Source organism: Amblyomma mixtum, chromosome 2, assembly GCF_055824585.1.
Source record: "Amblyomma mixtum isolate Tamu chromosome 2, ASM5582458v1, whole genome shotgun sequence".
In the NCBI taxonomy this organism is placed as follows: domain Eukaryota; kingdom Metazoa; phylum Arthropoda; class Arachnida; order Ixodida; family Ixodidae; genus Amblyomma; species Amblyomma mixtum.
Window position 1 is genome coordinate 301,251,296 of NC_143013.1, and position 26,671 is coordinate 301,277,966.

Below are 26,671 nucleotides of genomic sequence, written 5' to 3' on the forward strand. Positions count from 1 at the left end.
CGCAAATAGACACCTTTAGCATACCGTGTACCTTGTTTACCGTTAGCGGAGTACCGGGAGCCGCATCCCGCTGTGAGCAGGCGCTGATTGGTCCCGGCGCTGCAGGAGCGCGCGTAGATAGATAGATACTTGAGGCCGTACCCTTTGTAACGGGCGGGCACCACTAAAGTGAGCACCCAGACCAAAAAAACAAAAAAAAACCCACAAAAAAAACGAGGTGAAAGCGCACAAGAAAGGAGAGAGAAAAAAATAAAAAATAAAATAAAAAAACGCAAAGTTCAGAGCAAGGAGTTCGCTCATCGACCGCATTCACATCCGACTCTGCGGTTTCGCGCGGTTAGACACAGTGCGCCACCAAAGAGTCAGTCGACGCTTGGTTCGCAGCACACCCTCGCTCTTGAGCTTGGAGTTGTCTCCCTCGTGGTCCACCGCAGGATCGTGAAAGCCGAGCGCCTGAGGGAATGTGGTGCCCTCTGTCGGCATCGGATGGAGTCTCTGGCACGACATCACCAGGTGCTCGATGGTCTCCTCCGCATCTCCACACGCTCGGCATAGTGCTGCCTGTGCTTCTGATGTTGCATCGAAGCGACGGCGGTACACCAGTGTCCGCAGCGCTCCGGCCCGGGCCTCAAACAGCAGTGTGCTACCAAGGCCGTTGCAAAGATCTTTTCGGGTCCGATGCTGTTCTTGCACTCGCGGTACACAGCCAGTGTCGGTTTTTCAGCGAGCGGCTGCAGCCACTGTTTATTCTCCAGTTCTTGGACCCGTCTCCTTGCCTCCTGTTTCCCCGCCGTTGCTGATTCGTCATTTATGGGTGTCTGGAAAAGGCCATACTTGCCTTGTATCCGGTGGAGGCGCTTCACCCATGTAGTGCGTAGGCATGTCGCAGCGAGGTATTGAAAGACCCGCCTAGCCCATCGGTCGCGGCTCATGAACTGGAGTCGACCGCGGTACTCTAGCTTGCTGTATGCCTCCCTTGCCTCAAAACTAGACCATCCAAGGTCGCCTTGGATGGCTGCATTGGCCACCCGTCCATGACAACCGACTGCAGTGCGGCCGACCTCTGTCTGTCTGCGCTCTAGCCAATTTCTGGTGGCTGATGGGAGGCAGACCACCGCGTTGGCGAACGTGAGTCCTGGTACGTGCGCGAGCTTCCAGAGGTCGCGGACCATAGTGTACTGATGGCACCCCCACAGGCACCGACGTCTGAGGATGCATTGCGCTCGGAGTGCAGACTGACGGACCTTGGCTTCGTGCAGCCTGAACATGTCAGTCTCAGCGCACAAATTTATGCTCAGGTATTTGTACGATGTGTCGACTGTCAGGGGCTCTTCGTTCAGCGTCAGCAAAAGCTGATCAGTCGCCTCGCCCGCCAGCTGAACAACCATGCATTTTCGTTGGTTGAACTTGAGTCCAAGGCTTCGCAGCTCCACGGCACAAACGTCCAGCATTTTCTGTACATCCTGTGGTGTTTCTCCCATAATTACTATGTCATCAGCAAAGGCAAGACCCGGCAGTCGGCTGGAGTTGTCAATTCCTCTGGTGCTGTACTTAAGGCCGAATCCCAGGTTTGCCTGCAGAAGTGCCTTTTCCAGTCCGCACACATACAGCAGGTAGAGGAGGGGAGACAATGGGCATCCCTGCCGAAGCCCTTTGCGCACGCAGACCCGCTCCGATGGCACATTGCCAAATAAGGCTGTGACTGCATTTTCCCGGTACAACCTCTTTATCGTATCGAGGAGTGGAGGTGCAGTGGAGGAGTGGAGGTGGAGCTGTCGGGTACGTGGCGCCATCTGGCGACGTCAAGGAGATTTGCGCATGCATTTGCTGCCCCTCAGTGATTCGTGGCATCTCGTGTCCTAGTGTTGCTAGAATTATTGGTTCTAGCAACCCTGTTTTGTCCTATGACGTCATGAAGCTTGTACTTACAAGAGCTTGTTACAAGAGCTTTGTTGTCAGTATGAATGGCGTTTTTGTAATCAGGAGCTGGTATTCTGTCGATGCAAGTCAACTTCAATTTCTCCTCAGTGTCCCTTTAAGAGGAGGATGAAAAAATGCGCCATTGCTCCACAATCGCAGCAAGCGGCATCTAAATCGAGATATTTCATTCAAACAGTTTTCGCGCATAATGCCTGGCTTCGTCTTTGTCTCTTCACGAAAAATAAGGTTTGGTTTGGTTTATGGGGTTTAACGTCCCAAAGCGACTAAGGCTATGGAAGACGCCGTAGTGGAGGGCTCCGGAAATTTCGACCACCTGGGGTTCTTTTACGTGCACTGAGATCGCACAGTACACGGGCCTCTAGAATTTCTCCTCCAAAGAAATTCAACTGCCGCGGCCGGGATCGAACCCGCGTCTTTCGGGTCAGCGGCCGAGCACCATAACCACTGAGCCACCGCGGCGGCACGAAAAATAAAGAACATAGGTACAACTAAAAGCAAAAACAGAAAAAAAACGCGTTTCTTCTAAAAACTGTTTATTTACTTTCGCATAAAACGCCGACACAGTTTGGACAAAACTTGATCATGCAAGACATAGCCGGCTGCAAAGATAACGAGTAAAAAAAGGAATAGCCACCAAACAACAGGATTCCTCAGGCCGTTCTCAGGATGATGTGGACGCCCGATCTGGTGAAAACTGGCTCCGACAGCTGACGCACTCGAAGTGCGAAGGCGGCGTCTTCGAAGGGCTTCTGCGTTGCGCCTCGACCAATTATACCGAGGTCACCCTTCTTCTTCGCCGAGCTGCAGTCGCTGAACTGGCGTGCCACCGCTTCGAAGGTTTCCCTGCCGGCCATGATGTACTTGCGGTAGGCTCTGATGAGGGCCAGAGCCTCGTCTTTGGACCGGGTGATGACCGCTTGGCGCCACGAAGAAGGCCGACGTGAGCCACGGTGCTTGACGAGCAAGTGCGAGCACTGCACTACGCCCTTAAGCCGGTGTTCCGAGTGCGCAAGCTGTACGGCCTCCGTTGGAAACTCCCACTGGGTTTCATTTGTCACCAGGTTCACGTAGTACGTTCTCCCTTTAGACTGACTCATTTCCGTTCCCCAGCCTCGCGGCAAATCGGCAGCCATCTTAGCTATTCTACGCTGCTCAAAAGGTGTCCAGTCAACGAATTGAAGCCGAATGGTCTCATATGAGGACGCCCAGATCAGAAAATTAGGGCGGCCGCAAGTGGCGCGACCGTCGCAATCGAGAGCCGTTGCCTTAAATCCTTCGCTATCCTTACTTCGATTCATCAATCGAAAACCATTTTTTCTTCATTTCATTGTTTTCTGTTAGCTTTTTTTTTGCTACTTGTTTTGGCGATTGTTCGCACAATTCTTACTTTTCCTTCGTAATCGCCTCTGACTTTGCCAGGTAGAGCACGAACCGTTAACCCCTTTACGGATTACTGTGCACATTTACCAGATTTTCGCATTTGCTTTTCTATCGATGTTCTTTCAAGCCTATATTGCTCGCTTCGGGAAACAAATCACGATTTGATAGCGCCTGTGCTCATTCCCTCTCTATTGTATCATCCCTTGCGCAGTGCAACGGCGTGGCCGCGCACCAATAAGCTGTCACGACTCAGAGGAGGACGGGACGCCGCCCCAAGGAAACACGGTGATGCGAAGCTGACGAAGCAACCTACACACACGTGTGGAACGACGCAGACACCTGTAAATGCCTTCGTCTAAATACTCAAAGAAGGGATACAGGAGATAATCGGGGAGGAAGGGAGAAGCAGACCCTCTTATGGGGCGTACTATCTGCGTGGAAGCAATAATCGGTTCCACTACAGAAACCGAAGAAAGCACCAGATGTGTTAGGCATGGCTCCGGGGGTCGCAAGTTAACGCAACCGCATGGAATTCACGGATGTGAATTAGATTGCATAGGAAAACATTTATTTCATCGAAAAAAGCTGGCTACAGGAGAATCGTGTAAGGTAGCCGTCAGCGCATGGCTGTTGGCGACCTGGTCGGCGACCCGGACTTGCGTCCTTAGGTCTGAGCTGGCCAGCACCAACTGCTTCAGAGAAGGAACTTGTAATTAATCCCCCGTAGGCGGTTCTTTCTTGCAGTCTCTTAGGATGTGACGACGTGAAAATATATGAGCGCAACGTACCCCCGCAAAGCGGGGAGCATGGTATGCGACGACGCCCGCTCCGTGCAGCCACCATGCGGACAGACATAGGTTCGATCTCTGACGTTGCGGTTGAGAGGACCCAACTAGGTTTCCCTCCTGGGGCGGAGCATCCCGGCTACGCTTCAGTCCTTTGTGTCTAGACGGTTCCTCGGCGATTCTCTGCGGGCCCCAGCGAGGTCGCCTCTAGCTACGTCCCTCACCAGTAGTGACCATACGGCAAGTAGCAACTACGTTGTTTCCAGTCTTCTTCATTGAGTTTCTAAAAACTGAAAAGTCCTTAATGTCCCTGGATTGGAAATATTCAGACCAGGAGCGTATTTTTTTTTTCTGATATGTGCATGTTTATCTGTTATGTAGCCAGTTGTTGATTGCTGTAGTAAGCCTTGCTTGCGGAGGCATGCGCCTTTTATTTTTTTTTTTTTTGCAGATACTGCAGACTGTACATAAGCGTGGTCCAGGCAGGAAGGGCATCTGTGACAAAATGTGAATTCATATATAAACAAAATATGACAGTATAAGAAGAAGAAATTGTATACAATAAGAGGAAGAGAAAAAAGACAATAAATTTCATTACGAACGAAATACTATGAACAACACAAGAATGACGCTCCAGTTCTCTGACAATTTCGCTTGCTGGAAAGTATGTGAAGGCAAGAAATTCCATTCCCCGATAGTTTTTGAAAAAGAACTGTGTTTGACAGTGCTCTCGCGAAAATCCAAGCCAAAGAGTGATCCTCCGTGTGGCTTGTATTCTTGATAAAATGCGGCTTTACGCAATCCGGCAAGCTTAACTTTAGCTTACCTGTGAGGCAGTTGTACAAAACTGCGAGCAGACTGAATTTGATACGAGATTCGAGACACTATATGTTATGTTGCTACATAAATAAGGAGGGGGAATCATGTCTTCTATATACACTGAAAATTAACTGAACATGTAGCTTCCCTTTGAAGTCGGTCTAGCTGCAATATATCTTTCTTACTGTGCGGATCTCATACGATGGCCGCATATACAAGTTTTGCTCTGACGCAGGCAATGTAGAATAAAAGCATAGCTTGGAGAGGTGCTCCCTTAAGTTCCCTCTTGAGGGACCACAGCTTTCTAAGTGAGAGAAAATGGCCGATGTGTGGGTATGCCAGGTTAGTTGATTAGCAAGCATGATACCAATGTATTTACACGCGTCTACTCCTGCTATAATATTTCTTTCAAGTGAATAAGAAAAGATGCTGAAAGTTTTATTTTTAGCAACTCGTAGCAGGACTGTTTTCTGGGTATTAAGTTGAATTCCCTAACGCATGCCCGACTCATCAATAGCTGCCGATTTCCTCGTAATACTGTAAAATAATGTTTACTGTAATTTTGCTCTAAATTGTTTTTGTAAAATAAATTGCTGATGAATAAAAGACCGAGAATCGAGTGCATTCACGCACACTGTTTCAAGTTCAGATAGAACATCATATTCAGTACTACATCTGCTGATCTGGAAGTTTTATAACTCAAGGAGTTCGAATCAAGTGAATTCAAGCTAAATTCCCCTGTAATCAGAATGTTTTATCCGGCCAGTCTTTCGAGGTGTTCCTATAAATAGGTTTTCATATGTAGCAGTTTGCTGACAAAGAGTCCCTGGAATGTCCCTGGATTGGAAATATTCAGACCAGCAGCGTATTTTTTTTTTCTGATATGCGCATGTTTATCTGTTATGTAGCCAGTTGTTGATTGCTGTAGTAAGCCTTGCTTGCGGAGGCATGCGCCTTTTATTTATTTTTTTTTTGCAGATCAGCATAATTCTTCCTAACAGCTGCTACGCCACGAACACATGCGCTTCTGTCACGCCGATGCAGGTGATATCCAGGTACCACGATATTATTGTCAAGTAAATCTTTGTGTAGCCAGGTCTCAGCGGTCGCACAAATACGGGGATCACATGAAATCAAAAGTGCCTCCAGTACGCCTGTTTTAGTCACTGCGTTTAGCACTGAAATAGAGCATGCGCAGTTAACTAAACTTTGTTTGCTAGCTATCACATATCGGTGCTATCTTTTTTAGTGGAACTTGACGAAATATCATTTTGTCATCACTTGCCTAGCATTGTTCGTAAACACGAAGCTTATCATAAAAAAAAGCACTTTTTTCTCTTACTATTTTTCGCTCTTACCGCTTTGCAAGATATTCTACCACTTTCAGGTACCGTCACCCAGATAAACTATCCGGTCCTTTGACTATTACACTCAAACGCAGAGCGGCTTGGCACTTCTGGAAACATTTTCATGCATTTATAACCCAAGAAAAGCCACTTTGCGAAGTAGTGTTTAACCTTGCTTTCTCGCCGAAAACCGTTCCACGAGCCGAGGTTTAAACAAAGCAACTCGAGTGAAACCAGGTTTCCGCTCATTTTCCTTCAATTTGCGTTGTGATTCAGAGGTGCCTTTGCTTTACATACGGAACATTAAATAACGTCTTACAAAGAAGCATCGAGCCTTACCTTTGTTCTTTTCGATTTCAATGTCTGTAACTTTTCAGCGAACATTTTGGACCGCAGAAATCAACGCCGCTTAAAGAGACATGAAAATTTCACACCCAATACGTCAAAATATACTCTCACGGTTGACTGTCGTGGCCGGTATTGACTGAATTACTTTGAAAAGTACCTAGTCCGTGCCCCGAATTAATGACATCGTCAACTGATAGTACCTACCGGGTACCGGGTTGCTTTACCGGGTTGTTGTTTACCGGGTTGTTTACCGGGGTACCAGGTTGATAGTACCAGGTTGCTTTCACACAATGACTCAGGTGCGAACTGCGAAGGGTCCTTCAGGAACCGTAATACTCATGGCCTGTCAGGATCAAGGCGCGCAGGTGTAAGCGGCACCGGAAGCCTAAAACTTGCGCGAAAGTTGACCACGGCGACGAAGAAAACACTCCATCCGTGAATAGGAACGGTGAAGCGATCCAGGTTCCTGCGGTCGCACACTATTTGCATAATGTCTAGGGAGCCCTAATTTCTTCCACTCAATCCAACTAACGTGTCGGCACCCGCTGTTCATGCATGCATGCGGCATGTACAGCTTAGCCAGCTTGCGCTGACTTGCAACCGCAACTCGAAAGAGTCTCAGCCCAGGTTTACTTAACGAGGACGCAGTGAAAGCAGAGCTGGAAACGTAAATGTAGGCACTTCATTGGTCACAATGTAGGGAACGGCACTTCATTGGTCACAAGTTCTCAACAACAGTTCCCTGTCTCCTGCTTTCCACCGAGGACAGAGGCGATTTATGTATATATAATTATTGACCCAGCTTCATTCCATAGCGAGGGAGGGAATAGACAATACCCGACCTGAAAAGAGGACGCCAACGTCTCCGTAATTAGCATCTATATTACACTCCAGTTTGTGCCCGTATTTATAATGAATACTTTACGCCAGCAGGCACACTGCCGCAATAAAAAAAAAATAGGATCTGAATTGAAACAAAAAGGCGAAGCCATGACAAGCGTTCTATCTTTGCGAAACTACTCTCCACATTACAGGCATCATGACGAAGAGAAGTAATACCAGAGTGGGGCACATGGCGCGTTTTCATAGGTTTCTCCCTTAAGAAATGGTACCGGAGAAGCCACTGTCTCTTGCTTTTTCTTTTGTTGCTTTGCAAGTCTTTCAAACCGTGATCGGGATAAACTGTCATTCCAAATATGATATTTTTGATGAAAATGATCAAAAGACTACCAAAAGACCCCTGGAGCCTAAATATGCTCCAGGCTCTCTTCCAAGGAGAGTTTTTCAGCGACAAACACACCAAAAAATATCTGTCGATCGGCCGTGTGTCTGTCAAATTTAGGTTTTACCCTTTCGTGTGGTACCTGGTGTTTACACAATACGCAAATGCTGATCACCTCTTTGTCGTACGTCAGCGACAAGAGGCTCATTTGAAGAACCTGTCTTCGCTTATTAAGCACTTAAAAAGGATAATAAGGGAGTAATTACTCATTGGCATCCACCCGAGCACAGCCAAACGGCTACAAAGGAAAGCTATACAGCTTTCTCAGAAACTTCGTAGTTAAAGAAAAATTCGTCCTGGTCCGAGGTTCGAACCCAGGACCACCGCTTCACCGGAGCAGTCGCTCTACCAATTGAGCTAACCAGGACGGCAAGCTTATGGTAGGGCGAGAGTGAATTGATCAATAACTCGAAGTGGGAGCTGTGTTGGTCAAACTTACCAACTTACCAACTTAAAAAGGATATTTCCTAGGAAAGCGAAGCTTCACAGTTCCGCCGCAGTGCTTTCATAACCAAGTCGTTGCTAGTCGTGGACGTCGCTATTAAATTTTTTTCGGTCGCGCTGACATCTATAACGTGCGTGAATATACCACCTCCGCTGATGGCTTCATCAGCTGCGATAGCAGCCACTATAGCAAAGTATAACCACAGAGGCTTGAAGTCCAGATATGAGAGAAGCCGTAATGCTCTGTCTGAGAAATGTTAGGAGCATTTGCTCAGCTAGAGACGTAAACCGTGCCATAAACTTGTTGAATTTCCAGAAATTGGACGTCAGCCGCTTTTCCTGCTCCAAAAGTGCAACAACGAAGAGGTCAATAATGACTCAGGCGAGTGCTCTCCAAATGGACGCGAAATGTAAATTTCAGAAGGCGCTTCGCGCGTGACTGGTGTTGTGTGCGGATTCTATCGTATACAGGCCAATAAACAACATTCCTGGCGTTCTGAAGCTCTGGGAAGTGCGGAGACCTGTCTGTATCAATTTTAATGACACTTTTAAGTACTCATCTGGCTAGGGAAGGTACTTAATGGCCCCACGAATGCTTCTAAAGCCAGGAATGACTGTTGGAACTGCTGCCTCCTTTTTCCCTGTCGAGTAAATCTCTGTATTTTTCTCGAACATTCTTCGGTTGGCCGCTTGCTTTCACTGTGCCGCAGTATAGTATGCTCTCACTATAATCAGCATCAGCCTGACTACGCCCACTGCATGGCAAAGGACTCTCCCATGCCTTTTCAATTGACCCTCTCCTTTGCCAGCTACGGCCACGGTATCCCCGCAAATTTCTTAATCTCATCCGCCCACCTAACTTTCTGGCGCTCCCTGCTACGCTTGCCTTCTCTTGGAATCAACTCCGTTATCCTTAAGGACCAGCGGTTACCTCACTTTAGCTCTCACTATAGCGGTTAGCTCCCACTATACGTAACGCTTTACAATTTACGAAGGGCCTTTTCCTAAGTCGCTCGTCAGCAGCTATGCCGTCGCCGCCGACATGACTTCGCCACACGCGATGGAGTTCAAGCTTTCCATTTCCTCGATGCTACTAATTAGCAGATTGGCCGATGACCACTCGATCTTTCTTTTGCTCTTTCGCGCACTCAGTGATTTCAGTGTTTATTTTGTAGCTTGCAGCGTTCCCGAGTTTTTGTTCTGTTTTCCTTAACTTCCTCTGCGAGATGTCTCTCCAATAATTCAACCAACGGGCAACGTACAACGCTTACGGTCAGTACGATATTGTCCGGTAGGCCTGTGTTGTCCTGTATTCCGATTTTCTTGCGACAGTCAGAGGACAGTCTTATTCCTCATTTTCGCTGCACGCTGGTTGTAACAATCGATGTGCGTCAACTCGCTCAGCCTACCGTATTACTCGACGTTCGTCTGGTTAGGTTGGCATTGGTGTAAAGCACAGTCGACCTCCTTGCCTCTGTACAGCACCACTTCCTCAGTCCTCTGTACGACATTTGAACCTTCTAGTCGTAGATCGCAGACAGTGTCTCCAAGCCATTACTCGCACTTTCTCTAACGCTTGTACTGGAGCTGACGTAAAAGAAACTTTTGTCACAGTATAAGGCTTAACAAATGTTTACTCCAGCAGATAAGCTGAGGACCGCACATCGAAAAGGCTTCGCCAAAACGAGCTCTTCTGTACGAGTGGGGAATCCAAGTCTCAGCAAGCCTTCTGGATACCATGGCTGCCAACAATGATCGCCTATAAGGTCCTCGGCGAAGATTTGGAATTCATCTTCAACGCGGTCTAGCGTCACGACAGTTGAGGATGTTATTTCGTGAAGAACTCCAGCAGGCACTAAGCTCCCCCACAACAAACAAGTTCAGCTTAGGTTCTCAGAGTTCGTGAGGAACGCTGCTCGTCCACGCAGCCCAATATCCTGTCGACACATACGGCAAAACCTGCTTCTGTCATCTCTCTATGTGAGGTCATTTGCAGTACTATACTACCTGGTCATCAATCTAGACTGGCTTACATATTGCTATTCTCACTTCGAGCTACCTTCCACTGTAAATTTTGTCACACATAAAAAATCGGCGCGTCTGAACTTTCTACAACAAAAGAAAACATTGTTGAGCTTATGACCTGTAACCATGACAAACGCCCCTCTAGTTATCCTCGACGTCCACTGAGGAGGGCGCGAATTTTATTTCCCTCCGGTCAGCGGTTGGGAAAGAAAGGTTAGGCTGTGGACTAAACATCTGAAACATTTCGGACCTTAGAAAATAGGAGACAACAAACAAAGCTCCCGAGTAAATGGTTTGGAGAGCAGAACCTGGTTTGTTTGTACAGCTGCCTGCTACATTGTATCATCATGCCAGAGCTTATAAGCGGTTGAAGCAAGCGTCTATAATTTTATTCGCACTAAGTACTCTGAATTTCCGATATAAGCAGCACTCTGTGGAATTATATACTCGGCCAAATTTCCTCTGAGATAAAGAGCGCTCTGCATAAGCCCATCCATTCGAATACAGCGTACCCTTAGAAAATTTTTTATACAATCTGTAGACTGTCTATAGACTTTTGTCTGTAAAGTCTATACACTCTCTATAGACTAATCCTAGAGAACAGCCTATAAACAATCTATAGATTTATGGCTATACACTTTTAGTTGACTTTTGTCTATAGACAGCTGATAGACTATGAATAGACAAAAATAAATATCTAAGGAAGGCAATATAGTTTATAAGAAGTCTATAAACTGTCTATAGACTATTTTTATAAGGTCGCTTGCCACATATCGACCGGCGGCTCTTGGTAATGCGCACGCAATCACCTCGCACATCGGGCGAAGACGGTTAGGAAAAGAATGAGAAGATTCTCTATGTTGCCTTTTGTCACGGACAAGTATTGTCTGTATCTCATCTGTTCTGTAGTAAACTTGAGGCCTCACTGCACCCCGCGTGGCTCTCGTCTGCGGTCATCCGTGCACGGAGACGCTTCTCACGGGCACTCTGCTGTTGCTTTGACCAGCTCCTAAGCAGTCGCTGCTAAACGACACCGCAACAAACTTCGATGCCACCGTTTAAACACAACTATCTGAGTGCGTGTTAGGAATATGCTGCGTTGAGCACCACACATTCCTGTCCAGAAAAAGGTTCTACTCGACTTCTAGCGCTACTCCCCTGGTTCGAAACTTGTTAAGCTCCCCTTCAGCAAAAATTATCTACGCAGTGCGGAGACGAGATCATTAACTGACCGCCTTTAGGAAGCAAGCGCTGAATATTCCTCTTCGGCCTTATAAAGCGCCTTTTGGAAGCATCATAATTACATTGATTCACCCTTAACCCATTAGGTTTCCTTCGAGGAGCACCCGTTCACATATAGATAAATGATAAATATGGGCCAAAGCAGAAGGCACAGTGATTTTATGGAGCTAAATGTCTCAAAGCGACTCTTGCAATAAGAGACACCGTAGTGCAGTTCTCCGGTAAATTTCGATCACCGAAGGTTCTCTAACGTGCACTGACACTGTGCAGTACACGAAACTCTAGCATTCCGCCTACACTGCAATGCGGCCGCCGTGGCCGGGATCGCACCCACATCTTTCGGGTCAGCAGCCAAGCACCACAGCCCCTGAGGCTCCCGGTGGCTTAGAAGGCGTAGTGGAAAGTGGGAGCGGCCCAAACGATAAGTGCAGGAACTGCAATCGGGTCCTATGTTCCCTGGCTAATACGACCCTTGCTCCTGCCGTCTGGCTGCCCTGCGCCAATCAATGAGCAAGATCGATGCGAGAGGGGCAGATAAATCAAGGGAACCAGGCGGACCAAAAGGGAGCATCCCTCGCTCTTAACCTTCCGTATCGATCTTTTTTCACTTGTGCTGAAAGCTTTTTGGACACCGGCCTCTCCTGCTTGACCTCCCATTCTGACCTACTCTGCTGTGCATCACCGCTATTTCTGGTGCTCCAGTTTCAGATTGCGAAGCCAGCGAAAGCTGCCAAAGCTAAGCACAACAGTCCTCGGAGTTCTTGGAGATGCGTTAAATTTATCTCTCCCGCGATTATATGGTTACAACTACTACGTCTGGATTTTTCTACTGCATGAATTCCTTTATGCAAATCGCTTCTTTAATGGTCCATTCCTTTTTGAAAGTATGGCATTATTTAATGCGATTTATCATTATTGCTTCTAGTTGCGCTTTTTCTTATGAAGCTCCCATAGAGATCTATGTATTTCTAAGGATGTCATGGACTGTTGTAAATAAATGGCTACTCCTGTGTTATCCTGCTGTACTCAGAACGATGTCGACAAAGTGCGCTCCTACAGAAACCCACGTATTACAGTCCTAGCTCAGTACAGGGGTTAACAGGCGTCACGACGTCCGGAGCCTGCGCCGCCACACTTGAACGATATTTTAATAGAGGCACAGAAACGGAGCAAACAGATCTTCGCACATGTGCACCTGTGAACATGTGTGGGCGGACAGACGTACAGGCGCGGACATAAGTAAACGGAGCACGCTATTCCGTTCGAAGTGCAATCACGCCTTCTCCATTGGAAGGAATGAAGAAGCGTTGTTTGTCTACAAGATAGCCCGCCAACCTCCGCTGCGAGCATGCTTGTACCGCTGCTGGAAATTTCCTTTAGGTGACGCGTGGAAAATATTCAAAGACAGTTGCGTGCTCCGTCTACTTTTCTCCGCGCCTGTACGGGCAAAAAGCAACGGGCATGGCTAATCGGATATGGCGGGCCTATTTGTAATTTCATAGTCAAACCGTAAATTCAATTTCATTCATTAAAGAATTTCATTCATTAAGAAATTTCTTAAGCCTTAAGCGTTTAAATAATTGCATTTATATGAGGGTAACTGAACAGCAGTGGGCTGATGCCCCAGCACCAAAGTGAGAGTGTGCATCCTTCCAGGCGAATAAAGCTAGCATTTTTAGCATCCTCAGAAACGAGAATTAGCGCAATAAAAGCGTAAAGGCAGCTCGCAAACAACTTAGCTCCGAGCGTTTCCTGTAAATTTTGCTTGTGTGATAGGTACGCCTTTCACATCAACCTTTTTTTAATGCGTGAAGTTATCTACACGTCAAGCCTTCTCAGGCTAGGGTTTCTGACAATAATGAGCGAGCGTACGAACCTCTTATTTGAACATCCACCTCAGAAAGACAGTGCTAGCGGAATCCCCTCTTGGCATCTTTGCCAGCGACTATAGCAAGGATTACAGCGATGTCATGCATCCTTGCACCCTTTCTTGGCGAGTGCAGAACACTTCAACACACTCCCAGAAATTCTGTAGAACCGCAGTTTTCAACAGGAAATAGTTTGTGAACGTAACTTGCTTATATATAGTAAAATTGCACTACAACGCTCAATACTTCAGCAGGTCTCCCCTCGGCAGGCTTGCATTTTTCTGCTGTTCATGTTTTTACTATCGCCAAAAACGTGCCTAATCGGTTTTCGATAGCAGTCTTAAATACTCGATGCGAGTGATAGAAAAACCGTAAAAGAGATTTTCCTATGCGTCGGAAGAATAGACCTTCAATATTTACTTAACAGTACTTAACAATATTCCACTGTTGCCTCACAATTTAAATTGATGACCAAAAATCCTGGACTTGAACAACGCTTAACAGATATTCGAGTGCTCTTACCTATGGTGACCGCCTTCGTTGTCTGTGTTTCGATTGTTCTTCTTTCCTTCTTTTTCTCTCACTGCTAGTTGGGGGTGCAAAGGCTAGCATATCACGGCGAGCTGACGCCAATCTTTCTGTAAACTATCTCTCTCTCGCTCTTCTAGTTGGAAATGGTTCCTTCATTATTGTCAATTCTCTCTTTTTGCTGAAATAGAGTTGTATGTACTCAACGCAGGGAAACATGGAGTGTCTACTGAAATAATTCTGCGGCTGTTATGCGTCCGTTGCGCCTGTAAGATGATGCCAGTAGTAGTCTAAGGAGGTAACAAGAAAGCGTAGCGAAGTTAACCAGCACCATCGTCTAGCTGGCTACGACGAACTTGATCAAACGATATGTCTTTGACTGGACAGAGAAGCCAGATGTGATGACAGACGCGCACAAGACTGGTACCTCCTCCCTCCCCCTCCCCCACTTATTATGCATAGACTCCTCGCTGTTATAGACACTTCATTTTGAAACCCAAAGGCATGCAGACGCAGAGTCGATGTGGTGATGTGGTATTATTTCGTGCGGAGCGGATGTACCCACGTTCCTGTTTTTCAGATGTCCTTGACAACCACATATTCGAGGTGAAGGAGGTGGGAAAATCTTGCTGCTTACTGTCGCAGCAAACAATGAATTAGCAAACGACCATTTCTATCCAGAATGAATGATGCGTCCTCGAAACATGTTTCTTGATTAATAAACTTTTGTTTTAGATTTCACCTATTTGTAGAATGCGTTTTGAAGTCTTACATGAAATGCTGCAAAGCTTGCGAACAAGCCGTTATCAGAGGTTTAATCGTGCTCTATACCGAGATTTTTTATCAATTTATCGAAAATACAACTTAACGTGGTCGAGCGACTGCTCACCCCACCGAAGAAAGTAGCTCTACACTTTTGTACCAGTTCTTACTCATTCACGTGATCTGCTTTACGAACTCAATATTCGTTTTTAGCTTTAAACAATGTTTGGAGAGCCCCACAAAGACTTTACTCTGAAAAATAATTATAATGAGTGCCTTTTTACAAGGCCCATTGTCTAATCTTGCTCTGAGCACGCAAAAGATGTTTCCGCTTTCTTCTACTATATTAGCGCAGGCAATGTGGACATACGGTTCGCGTATGAACAGAATAAATGCGAAAATAAGGGTACATCTTCTCCTCGCGATTGCACAGAACCTCACACTCCCGGAAGCCTTGGAAGCCTGCCGCTTCCTTATCACTGAAGCCGTGAAAGCATAATCACTTGGCCGCCCATGGCTAGACTCCAAGAGCTCGGTTTTGTCCTCGTGCGGTTTTCATTGGGCTCGCTGAGTGGACGAAGGAACAATAGGTCGCCTCTCGGCGGAGGCGGCGATGGAAGAAAAAAAGACGCGCTCGTTTTGTAAGGCAGCGGAGCCTCGGCTCTCTGCCAAACCGGCCTTTCGCATTCGGCACGTGGCGATCATTTCCACAGATCGAGACGCTTGTGTAAGCATTCATGCAATTAATTAGGCAGTGTGCCATTTTAGTTTTTCTATGTAGCTTCCTCCCGCCGTTTACATTCTGGTGATTTCATTATGCTGAAGCCACTCTCTTGTTTGCATACACGCCTGGATGATGAAACTATCCCAAATTGTCACGAGAATGACTAAGTTGTTAAAAGACTACAGAGAATGTTTACTGCACTCGAACTGGAGCGAAAGCAGGGAGTTGTGCTACGTAGAAGACTACGGTGAGCAGGCAGTGCCGTGGGACAAAGCAGATGGAAGTTGATGAAGACGACGCCCTCCAATGCACAGCGCGAGAGTGTGGTGCAGCGCGAGAGTGTGGTAAAGTTTAACACGAGGCGTGTTGGCAGCGGTGGTAGAATAGTTTTTTTGTTTTTTTTTTTTTTTTCTCGCTGAATGATCTTTAAAGGAGATCTGTTCGCGCAGCCGCAGGTTCGACTCCCAGTCATGGATATTGGTTCAATTTCTGTTTTTGATGGTTTGACCTCTAAATCAGGTGAAGGTCAAATTTACGCTGTCCGCGATTGAATCCCGAGGTCCCGTAGTGAAGTTTTCGCTTCAATATCTATTTTCTTTCGCGTATAGTAAACACTTTAGTAAAACACGTTGCGGGGCTAGTTGGTTATGCAAAGACGACATGTGTGTCAGCACCACTTCTGTCTCCCTGCATGCCAGCGAATTCAGATTGCTTAAAAATAAGGGACGAAATGCGTGCCGCCCTCATTAATCGACCTTTGCTGTCATCTTTGTCATCTTGGCCTTTCCTTTTGTGGTCTGTCGCAGATGCGCATGCGCTCACGGTCGCCTTTTCTTATATGTTCTACGAAAAACGTGTTCAATAAACATAGTTGGAGTCAGCGCCCGTCCTGTCATGTCCTCTGTGTATTCGTCCTAAAAGATAGCGCTGCTTAAATTTGAACGAAAAAAAAAGTAAACACTTTATATGGCAAATACCTTCTGTGGAAATAAAAACTGTCGCACCTTCCCTACGCGTCTAGCAGTTCTCCAAGGCGATTTTGTGGCTAAATGCTCTGGAACTATGCTACGCACCGAAAACAACTCAATGCACACAATTAACATATAAGCTGAACGCAGCGACACGCAACACCGGAATATTTAACATGTGAAAGAAATGACAATGTTTCCCGCGGATTTTCTAACCTGAAGGTTTCTTTCCAGCATGTAGAAAAAACATATATACTGCAGGAGCTAAAAAATAAAATCTTTAGTAATATGCGACTGTGGTAAACATTCTCTGTGCGACCGCTTAGAATCTTTTCGTGGCGACAGATAACACGATCGAAAGTGTGTGAAAAGTTCGCGTGCAAGGGAATGTATTCATTGCTGTCGTGTCAAGCAATGGCGCACACTAAGGCGATTAAAATTCGATTTACTGACCGATGCTTGTTGTTTTGCACGTACCTGATGTAATTTGGAGCAAACTGTGTAGGTCCTTTGCCTTACTGGCGTGTGAACAATTATTACAGATGTCGCCAGTAGTGCTTATAAAGCGAAGGAAGTCGCAATCACGAACAATATTATAGTTGTCATCTTCGAAGGCGGCATTTTGCTTTGTAGCTTTCAGCGCCAATGTTAGAACCCTCTGTATTTCTTTAGTAATGAAATTCGAACGTTTTACCACCTTGAGAGTTATTTCTCGCTTATGGGAAAATGACTCCGGAACAGATCCGACTGACTGACACAGTGAGCTGATTCTAACAGACGCACATCCTGTAGGCCGTGCGTCGTATATAGTTATTCACTTTATAGACATCTATTTTAAACAACCGCCCTATATATATAAAATAACTGATTGTGAGTTCCAAATTCGAGAATATAGTACTAGAACAATGTTTTTTTTTCTGTGAGAACCATAACAGAGTGGAATCGTTTGTCTTGTACCAAGGTGTGCTGTACTAATGAAGATCTGTTTTTTTTACAACTTGTAACCCCCTCTCCCCGCCCCCGCTTACACGATCTTGGGCAAAGCGGGGTATTTCTAAATAAAAACAAAAAACAAGCCCTTTCATTTCGTTCCTTGTTCCTTCTTGGGCAGTGCGCTCGTATCCTTCCCCACAGCGCGCATTCGGAATCTAGCCATGCGGAGTGAGGCAGTTCTGACGCCCTCGTTTAACACAACGTAGTCTCACCTAACCACGCGAGGCTTCCTCCCAATACAGCCATAATGCACTGCCTCCCAAGAAGAGGACAGCGAGGTTTCATAACCCTGCCGTCCTTCCCAGTGCGTCGCCACTATACACTAGGCACAGGCTGCCACTTCCGCGGCATTTCCATCTTCATAAAGCTACTCTGAGTGAAGAAGGCGAAAGAAAAAAGAAAAATGTGTTAACAAAAGGAAAGACCGCATTCCATTTCCGCGGTTTTAACCTAAACGTCAGTACGAACAACAGTGTGCGTAGTACCTGAGCCCAGCAACCCTTCTCCTCGCCTTGATATATTTTTACTTTTTACTTGCTGCTCTCTAGACCTATCCGAAGTCTGGACAGTTTTACGAGGTAATCCCTTCCCAGGTGTTTCCTAACCTTATATTTGCAACTGAAAAATATCACTTTTTTTTGTTGTTGGCATTCGAGGTGAATGGACAGCCACATAGGGGCTGGTTCTCAGCGTTTTTTGCTTCTTTTTTCCGGCGCTCATATTTACACTCCTTTTCTTTTATGATGTTCAGTAGTCCACCCAGCTGCTGGAATTGCAGCAGATTCTAATGGAGTCCTAGAAGATTGAGAATCCGGTTTGTGAAAGCTAAGTTTCGAGCTACAGAGATAAAAAATGCGGCGAGGTAAAGTGGGAGCCATGATAGATGACGTTCAAAAAACGCCGGAGGCTTCGTTTTAAGCCGCTATTACGAGCACGTATTGCACCACTGTGATAGCATCTATGGCTGGGCTGCAACTTTCACTGCACTTATTGAGTTAAAAGCACCTAAATATGTATTGAAATGACCGTATTGTTCAAAGTCACCTTGTATCAAAATTACTAAAAGGTTCGGTACTTTCAACGTCACACCAACAGCATTAATCAGTCACGGTGAGCGACGGGACGACAGCGCGATACCGAACGCATGGCGCACAGATAAAACCGTAGCGCTGCCTGAAAAAAAAAAAAGAAGAAGAGAAATCCTGTATGTTTTCATGCTTTAAATATGCACGCTGTGGTTAACTTAAGCCTAAATACCTAATCAATTCTGCATCCGCCCACAGCCGGCACCATATGACCGTCGACTTTGTCCTGTTAAAAGCTCTTACATCATTCAGTAAAACGATAACAGCTCAAAGAAGATATATTTCGGGCATCGTTTCCTTCTTTTTTCTTTGTTTCTTTCCTTTCTCAGTTGATAATGATATTCATATTCGTGGTCATGTGATTTTTCAAACATTCTGGTTATAGGACCAAGCTGGCCCGATTTAACAAAAGCCGTTATAAAAGAGCATCTTTCCAAATCCATTGTTGTCCTGAAATGCAGAGCCTTCCACGGCACCGCGGATTTTCTCATATTCTCGTCTCCGGCACTACTGACGCAATCAAAACTCTAATAAAGCGCCTAGCCGCTATTTCATTCTGTTCAACTTTTCAGGCATCTCGGTCTATTTAAATATCTCAAAATTGTGCAAAAAAAAGAAATCAGGAAAAAATGCGCTGCGCCAATCAGAAATCTCAGTGCGAGTATAGAAGCGCACGCAAAACCGAGCTCTCGCAAGCAGCAAAGCCCAATTTCGGTGAAAATCGATATTTCTTGTCGCACTGAGCGGACTGGGAAGTAAAACTAAAGCATATAAAAGCGAAAGGGCAATAAACTCAGCAGAAGCAATGACGCATTGGCGACGCACAAGCCAACAGTAGAGAAACAAAGCACTCCCGCAATCTCGGCTGTACAAAGCAAAGGCGAGGGTTGTCCACTAGCGAAATTGAGAGTCTCTGCGCGAAGTTGGGGACAGGGAATGCCCCGTGGGATGCAGGGGAATGATTGCGGTGACTAGCGGACTACTTTCACCCCGTGAATGAGGAAAAGACTCCCGCCTTCTTTATTTCAGGTGTGTGGGTGTTCTGCGGCGTACGGGTGGCAGAGCAAGAGTATTGAAACCTTACAATGACCGCTCCTCAGTCGAAGTGGCCCACCATTGTTCTTGCGAAGGCTTTTTTCAAAACTCATCTCAAGACAAGATTTCATAAAGAAGGAGACAGTTAAGAAAGCGAAGAAAGAACCTCCGGCAGTGGATGCCTTTCAAAGACAAACTGTTTTCCCCTGGATGTTGCATTTCCATTCTGCGCTTTGATTACATCCGTGCCGTGAGCAAATCACGCGTACGAACATGAGACCTGGGCTGCACATTCTCCTACAGGAGTGGCATCGGCGGCGGTGCTCACTAACGGTGCGCTAATACACTGTACTATTGAGAAGCTTAGCAAAATCTGAATAGAGAAACTATGCAGCTTGTCCAGTACATCTACGTCGCAGATTGAACAAAGGTTTTTTACATGATGACGTGAGGTAAACGGCCCAACGACAATGCCGAGGGCAGAGAATTAATCAACTATGCATGACAAAGAAAGAGAAAATGTTTGTCGCTTTAGTTTCTCCACATTATATGATAGAATCAATCAATGTAATTAATCTGGTATGTGTCAGTGATCCCATGGTGGTTAAGCTCATGACCAAACGCGAATGAACACCGTAAGTATAGCAAAACAGAAAGCACATGGAGTCGCCACAAATACCGATGCAGCCGCCGTGGTGGCTGAGTGGTTATGGAGCTTGGCTGCTGGCCCGAAAGACGCGGGTTCGATCCCACCCGCGACGGTCGAATTTCGATGGAGGAGAACTTCTACATGCCCGTGTACTGTGCGATGTCAGTGCACGTTGAAGAGCCCCAGGTGGCCGAAATTTCCGGAGCCCTTCACTAAGGCGTCCCTCATAGACTGAGTCGCTTTGAGACGTTAAACCCCATAAACCACAAACACCGATGTTATTTTCCACCACACTAGAGCGATTACTGGCTACTAAGATATCCCACAAGCTCTATACTTCGTGAGAAAGCCCTGGCGAACTCTCTCTTCTGCTCTAGGGACAAGAAGGAAAGAAATGACAGCAATTAACTTACCTGCATCTCCATCTCCTCAAATCCTCCTCTTGTCTCATTTAGATTTCTCTTTTCCGGGACGATTACAAGCTCATTGATACGAAATGCGCAATGACTAGAGAACCCAATCTTCTGATCAGATATACTTGCATATGATTTGCGCTGGCCTGCACAACAGCTCATTTGACCTGCGGAGAAGGAGCTTCTGACTGAGAGCTTCTACGCCAACACTGACGATGACACTACACCGCGGATAAAATCTCGCAGAGAGGACAGTCTAAAAAATGGCTCCGCCTTTGCTGTAGGAATATCAGTCGATTAAGTTTAATTGCAAAGCCGCTGCCTAGCATTATCAGTTGCCGTCATTCCCTCGCGCAAGCGATGACCACTGACGCCAAGAGGGCCCCTCTCAATCAGGCCTGTCCCAAGCTAAGAAGCCTCCTTCATATCAAAGGCTTGTGGCTCCTTGTTGGCAGCAATAGTTCGGCTTTCCTTTCACGAGCAGCCAGAACCATTCCCTAAGAGTTTGCATCGCCCTTCTTCGTGAACGGCGCCTTGCTACGACGGGAAGAAAAGGTGGTCCCATCCTCATCCCGTGGGATTACACCCCTGGCTTCCCATCAGGCGCTCAACGAGGCGAGGCAGGCCTCATGGCCAAGGGTTTCTCCAGGGTCCATCGCTGGCCCAAACGACCGACCCCGGAAGATTTCAGTGAGGCATTCCAGAAAGCAGCGCTGACACTTCGCTTATGGGCCGCTCGCTCCGTTTTCTCTTCCATGCTTCGTTTCAGCCTCCGATTTCCGATGCAGAAGCCCTGCTTTCACTTCCCCTGCTCAGAGGAGCCTGTCTGCTTAGTGTCAGCAGAAAGGCTTACGCTATCCTTAAGTTCTGCTGAGGTCTTTTTCCCCTTCTTTCTTTACCGCCACCTCTTTGTTCTATTTTCTCTCTTTACTCCTTCTGGATACAAGTTGACGGACCGTAACGAGGAAACCTCACACGTGACTTTTTTACTTACGTTTTTCTAAGACAGCTCTGCGAAGAGATCGGATGGGGATTCCAAGTGGCCAGGATTTGCCATTGGGGTCAGCGCCGAATGTTTTGATCGACAAATCTCCTTTCCTCACCAGAACGGATGTGTCTCTGCGATGGAAACATGAGTCAACATCGATCAAAGCAGGTGTTTCGTATATTCGAGAAGGTGCAAGCGCTTTTCTGACGCGAGAAATTGTCCGGTTTAAGCGGCGGGCCTAAAAAATGTTGTCACAATGCTGAACGAGCTCTGTACCTGTAGCATAGTTCAGGAACGTGTGTCCTCCGGGGCCGTCTTGGGCGTCAGCGAAACGACGGCGACAGCGCCCTCGCCTTCCTGTCCCCTTTAGAAAGCTGACCGGAACCGTATTACTGCAGGCGTCATTAATTCTTTGCGTAAGAGCTTATAGCCCCCCTTTGTCTTGCGGGCTGAGCTTCAAACACCCTTTTGCCGAGGCCGCACTACCAGCTTGCTTTTTTTTTTTTTTTTGCACCACGGACGCTAATTTGTCTAGCGGGGTTTTCCTCGCACCCTCATTCGTAATGATGCCCTGTTCTTTCAGGATCAGGACAACCTGCTTTCTTTGTCTTCTTTTTGCTAATATGAGCAGCATTCAATAGAACAATCGCTGCTGTCGGACTCGTACACGAACTTTTGACTTGTTCCTCGCAAAATCTTGAGAGGAAGCTGCAATAAAAGATCCGAAGCAATCCTGCAGGACATAAAAAATGTGCCGTTCTACATACCCAGGGAGTTTCACCATGCGACTACGCTGGTTAAGCTTCATCATAATACTTATTTTAAAATTGGACACATACACTGCGGCAGCTATATATGTATTTTATAACCCCGTACTTCATTTCCGCTATGCTCGCATGCTGCCTCCTTCTATTTGCAGGCCACAAAACATCGGTCTTTTCATACCCAGCAATTCTGGACAAAGGCATCTTTGAGCGAGAAACCGTTTATGAACGCAATTTTTTCATATAATGTAACATTTCACTATAGCGATCAATATATCTGCAGATCACTCGGCTGCACGTTTGTATCTTTTTTCCCTATTAACGTTTTTTGTTTCATCAAAGGCCTTCCCTATTGGTTTTCTAAGGCAGTCTTAAATGTTCGATGCGATCGACGGAAACACTTTAAAATAAACATTTTGCTGCATATCAGAAGAACGAACCCTTACTTCAATATTTTCATAAAAGTGTCTTAGAATTTTCTGATTCTCGAAAATGTTTTTCGAAAATATTGGACTTGTTTTTTCAGCGCAGAAATAAACATATGTTGTAGAAGAAAAAATACGCGCAGTAGAAGATAGGTAAAACGAAACCGAACAAGAGTAACAGGGTAGTGTTTCTTAAGATGCACTTTCGCCAGACTGAAGACTGAGCATAAGTTTCGAATACGCCGTACCTGCTCACTTTCATATGCGACTGAAAGCTGCTGAGCGCGAAGCGCTCTATGCAGCTCGGCCACTTCGCTGAATGAAGCCTGTAAATCATGCCACCTGTCAGCAGGTTCTTCCGGTCTCGCCTTCAATTATGAACCAGCAACACGGAAGTCCAGTGTTGTTTCCATCGAAAAGAGAAGAGAAGAAACGACGAATTTTGTTTCGAAGAAAGTCAATATCATAGCACTTAGAAATATTACCGTGAAACATTGCAAAGTCCTGATATTGCGTTTTCAGCTCATGGCGCTTCTTTTCGGCTTTTCAAGAGCATACACTTTGTAGACGAAACAAAGTGCTGGCTCCGTGTATTGTTCGCTTTTTTCTCAAGAGAACTTTTCATGCTTCGACCCATGAAAGTAAATTAGATTTTCAAGGAATTCGCGGGCGCCGTAGTTAGGTAGCTTGGGGCCAATTCTTTTCTCCAGTAACATAACTTTAAAACAACTAAACCTCAATCGGGGTGCGCGAAATGCTCTACGAACCTTTTCTGAAGCTAATAAAGTGCTTGTAAATCACCTTGTACTCTTTCAAGCGTTTATTTTATAGTTCACCATCATTCATGTAAATAGCCTGCCGGTAATCAATCAAAAAAAGTTCAATATTGCCCAACTTTTAATGCTCGTGAAGCCGTTTCACGAGTGCTTCATAAAAAGATTATATAAAGGAAAGAAAACAGTCGGCTTCGGGTTCATCGCGCGGTTTCACCACGCCATCTCTCGGCGCAGAAGAAAACTTCGGTAGTGTTCCTGGGGAATAATCCATGGGCTCAGTTTGATGCTTCTCTTTATTGGCCGATTACTATTTTTGGCATATTTACCTTTAATGCAATAGCATTGCACATCTCATCTCACAAAAAAAAAAAGTGTCGTCGGAAGCTATATTTGTTGATTGGTTGGATAGAAGTCACGTCACCAGATCGGAGCATTCGCATTGGCTGATAGAAAGCGAGATTACCAAACCGGAAGGGACGTCACTTCTCGTAAGGGCATCAACAGCCTCTGACGCTATCGCATTCCCAACAAATAATGTAAATAGCTAGGTGTCCCTGAGAAGTGCGCCACAAACACAATTAACTGCGTTTCAGCAGTTCAGGTTAGGTAAATTAACCAAAAGCCCTTCATTACAGCGCGCCTCATATCCCTCAAAGCAGCTCTGGCACGAAATGAATAAATAAATGGAACACGCCATTTTGTACGTATACTATAAGTTGCGCTCGCAATGAAAAGCATCCGGCTGTTGTGACTGGCCTACGGAGTTGACCGCGGGGGGGCACAGGCATTTTGTGAGAAAACCTTTGTGTGAACGGCCGCCGATGTCCTGCTTAAGCGTCTAATTCTCTTCTATTCTTCGCCACATTTATCCTTCGCCCCTTATTCGCCCCATAAAGGGCTAGAATCCCTCTTTGACGACTCTGCTCTTGCCCGCGATGCCTCGTTCTGACGTCCCAGAATGACGCTTGTCATATTTCTTGTTTTTTACTCTTCAAGCTCTTCTAAGCTCCTCAGGGGAATTTGGGGAGATCGGATGCCTCGGACATACGAGTGAGGACTAAAGAAGCAACGCTTTTTTTTTCCTTTTCTGCTGCCTGAACGTTTGGTCCCTGCATCTAATCCCCAGAAGCTGCCGTCGTAAGCTCCTTGACGACTGTCTTGTGTGCTCTGGCGTCCTGACCACTTGAGTGCTCGTAGAAGTAGCCGAGATGCTCCTTTACCGTTGTTTGAATGGACGAGACAGATTTCTATAGTTTCTTGCGCCTTTTTTTGCCTTTCATTGCACCGGACTTCACGTTATCCGATGTTCCGTGTACGCGTGGAGATTACGTGTTGTCGCTGGTTCGTCTTTGCCGTCATACGTAAGATGTAAGAAAACTGTTTTCGAGAGTCTATTCTTTCCTCAGTGGCAAGTAGATGACTACTCGTCGTTCTACTTGTAATTTTTTGTGCTAATGTGTTTTTATTCACGAAATATCGCCTTTTAAATTGTCTGTCATGTCTCTATGTTGAATCTGCCAATTAATCTCTGAAAATGTTTTCGAACAAGCGCTGTTTTTTGCGTTGGTGGTTTCTGGTTCACCGCAGACGCTAATGTGCTCATTGTCGCTATATTAATAAGGAAAATTACCATCTGTTGCATAAGTTTACAGTCCACCGGACCGTTCAGTCTGCAAAATTTTACAACATATCGGCTGACGTAGATTGGTCAAAAGAGGTCGCGCGACCTCGTGACGTCATCACTACCTGCCCTGGCGGCCCACCCTTATTGGCGCAGAGATGTTGCTAGAAAATGGGATATCATCGCTACGTGCCTAGTGGGTTGTGCGCAGGCGTAGTTTCAGCAGCAACCCAGAGCCGTCCGGCGTCATGAAATTTGCTGATTGGCCGAGACAGGTATGAAGTCACAAGGTCACGTGACGCAAAAGGATTCAATGACAGGCCACTACCCAGATTGCAGATTACAAATGTCGGCACCGTCACATTATAGTGGATACCTACTACTGCAGCTATTACCCAGATTATGCCGGTTGATGGACAGACAACTGCGAAAAAATCGACACAAGTAGATACACAAGTTTCAACAGAAGCTGCAACATATCTGAACTCTAATGCTATCATATTCCACTCTTAAAGTTACATAATCGTCCCCATAATTTTAATGCCACTCATTCCTACTCTTAGTGAGGCTCTGCAGCCAGTTAAAATGTGATCTGCTTAGTAGACCCGTCCCTGGTGAACACTAATACACTATTTCTTGGACGCTCGCGACTGCGGCGCTAATAGCGCTCACACGACCCATTTTTTTCCTCTTTATTATTGCTTTTCCCAGCAGACCGCCGGATCGATGTTGGAGTCGGTGATCCTGCGACCGTGACCTCCCTATTCGCTGTCCTGAAAGCAACCCGACAGCTGTCCCAGCGCCAGGGGTTATGCAAGTTGAGTGGCCGTTTATGCGCTTCTTGCAGGCCCTCTTGAGTGCATGCATTATTCAAGAACCTGTCATTCTCCTCCCCAGTTTTTTGTCCATTTGCCGTACTGACCCCCCTAGCTGTCCACCGTATCCAAACGAAACTGAGTGTGACAAATCTTTCCTTCTTTGCCTTTTTTGCGATTACCACGCACTCGGATTCGCGTCCTACAGAAGACTACGCAAAGTAACTCGAGATTTCGCTTCCATTTGTGGAACCTCCGTTGCAATCTGCCGCGCCGGAGTGTGATAGCGGGGTCGTATTTTTCAATCATTGTCAAGCTCCGGAAAACTAGTATTCTGATTTGCTTCTTACTGCTCCCGCGTGCCATACTCCATAACGTGTGCGGTGCGTGTCGAGGACGGCAACTATTCAAGTAACTTGCCTACCAGTGCCAATAATAGTGCTAGACAAACACTTAAGAACTGCTAAAAAGCATGCTGTTCCTGTCTATCTCTCTTCACTAATAATACTTCTGTGTTAATGGGATAGCATCAAAAGGGCCATTAAAACTTCCCGGCATCGGCTTCGGCATCGGTGGAAAACCTCCAGGTGTGATATGTGGCAGATGGTGTTTAGGGGAATTTCCTTATATCCACCTGTTACCTGC

General features: G+C 46.2%; 2 pseudogenes; both read right to left on the reverse strand.

Annotated features, from left to right (window-relative positions):
• Positions 1-309: 309 nt before the first annotated feature.
• On the reverse strand, positions 310-1,793 carry LOC149364688 (uncharacterized; annotated as a pseudogene).
• A 798-nt stretch (positions 1,794-2,591) lies between these two features.
• LOC149364689 (peptidyl-prolyl cis-trans isomerase NIMA-interacting 1 pseudogene) lies at positions 2,592-3,074 on the reverse strand (annotated as a pseudogene).
• Positions 3,075-26,671: the final 23,597 nt, after the last annotated feature.